This window comes from Tenrec ecaudatus, chromosome 2 (assembly GCF_050624435.1).
Source record: "Tenrec ecaudatus isolate mTenEca1 chromosome 2, mTenEca1.hap1, whole genome shotgun sequence".
NCBI lineage: Eukaryota > Metazoa > Chordata > Mammalia > Afrosoricida > Tenrecidae > Tenrec > Tenrec ecaudatus.
In genome coordinates this window covers 15703520-15705826 of record NC_134531.1, presented here as the reverse complement: position 1 = coordinate 15705826, position 2307 = coordinate 15703520, and positions in this window count along the sequence as shown.

Genomic DNA, 2307 nt, shown 5'->3' with positions numbered 1-2307 from the left:
ATCACCCAAATACTCATCCCATGTGACTAAGAGAATCGTCCGTGCTCAAGGCGCCCCTGAGAAGCTCAGTTAGAATCTGCAGGCAGTGGCTTTTACTAAGCAGAAGCACATGACCAGCATACACCCCGTTGGGACCACCCGGAGGTCCATAGTTTGAGAAAGGTGCTCCAGAAGGAATGGGTGGAGTTTTGAGGTCTGTACCTCCAAGACAAGGTTTGAGTTTCCCACTCAAGGTTGATCGTGTAGACGGGAGTTTGTTTTTCGACTTGGCCTGAGTTTGTGGGGAGGTGAGCAGTGTGTTTGTTTTGCGTGTTCCTGTATGCAGGGTGAGCTTCCTAAGGGCCTGTTGGCTCCAGCTTAAAGGAAAACGTAGCAGAATCAGGCCAAATACACACGGAGAGTAAGAGGGCTTAAGTCTCCCAGTTGAAAATCAGCATGAAATGCCCCTTTTCCCTGTTCTCCCAGAATTCACAATAGATCCCTCCAGAAAAAAACAGACTCACTACCAATCTTCCCGCTAGATCCTTTGAACAAACCAACAAAAACAACCCACTATCATAGATTCAATGCCGACTCATAGTGACCCTATAGGACTGGGTAGAACTGCCCCTGTGAGTTTCTGAGACTGTAACTCTTTACTGGAGTAGAAAATTCTGTCCTTTCCTGGGAGTGGCTGGTGGCTTCCAACTGCAGACCTTTTGGATCACAACCCAACTCATAACCACCACACCCCCAGGGGTCCACTAGATCCCTGTCACTGCCATCAAGTCAATGCTGACTCATAGGGTTCCCAGGTGGCTTTTGCATGTAGATTGCTAACGCAGCTCAGGGAGTAGGAGGCCCCAGGAGAATGTGAGGGAGGCGGCCATAATCACAATGGTTTCTGCAGGCCTGCCTCAGACTCCGCTTTGGGCTCTGCTCCTGGGTCTGAGAAAGTAGGCAAACAAAGAAGGGATCGCTTGCCCTCAGGAAGAATGGGGTTGAAAGTAGATTGCTCAAAAAATGTGCCTGGTCCTGTCCTTAATGACTTATCGTTGACACAGCCAATCGGAAGGATTCATATCAGCTAGCCAATCGGGATATTCTTGGCCGTGAACTCCCGAGTCCAGCCCTATTACAGCCACCCTCATCGAATAGCTGCCCTTGGATCCCTGGTCTCCACTTGCTGGCATGGAGGCTCCGAGTCTCCAGTCAAGTGTGCCTCTGCTGTCCATAGATCCTTTTGTTTATTTAGCAGAGTCGCCAAGACTTTTTCTCTAAGGCGAAAGCAACAAATATTTCATAACAGGATTCTCAACTTTCAAGAAAAGCAACCATTTCTATTTGGGGAGGTGTGGCTTCAACCGCCGTGGGGAACTGGGACCTTTAGCCAAAGGTGACAGAAAGTCTACCCATATTTGAAGGGATTTCACCTTTTCACATATTTTCTTTGAAAAATAATTTTTTTAAGTATCTGGTTTCTTTGCAAAACTCAGCGGCTAGCCATGATTATGAGATTTACGTTTCCCCTGGATCAAGACTTACTGGAGATGGGAAAAAAGAGGCTTAAGGAATGTTTAAAAGTCTCCTTAAAGAGTTAGGGTTATTAATGCGCATGAAGAAAAATGTTTATGTAAAGAGCTGACTCATCACAACCTCGTGAATAGACACACCAGGGCCCTCCGAACAGGAGGAAGTAGAGAGGATGAGTAATGGGAGGGATTGCAGGAAATGGGTGAGAATCACCAATAGAAGCTGAAAGAGGAGCTGGTTGTCCTTTGGGTACTAGTGGATAGACCGGAAGGAGTCCTGGTCGTGGGGCAGCTCATCACTCAGCAGATCATCAGCAACTAACTGCAAGTCGATGGCGAGAGCCCACCGTGGGAGAAAGATGCGGCCATGTGCTTCCATGAAGATTACAGCATGACTCAGTTCCGACTCACTGCACCTTCATGCATGTCAGGCAAGAATGGTTCCGCCGCAGGTTTTCAATGAGTGGTGATTTGGGATGTGGATCGTCGGTAGATAGAGATATGTGATACCCATGCATAAACCGGAGCCTCCACCCTTGCAGTTAACCATTTCTACCACCCAGAGACTCTACCACAGGGAAATACTGGAGCTCCATTTTCAAGGCATGGACACTGAGCTGCAAAGACAAGAAGCAAACTGTTGTGAGTTTACACGGGTAATAGATGGGTCAAGAGAAAGGCTCAGTCCTAATGCAAACACAATGATAATCTCAAACCCACTGACATTGGGGGCAGTCCTGACTCATAGCAGCCCTCTCTAAGGTTTCTGAGACTACACATCTTGTTTAAAAACAGT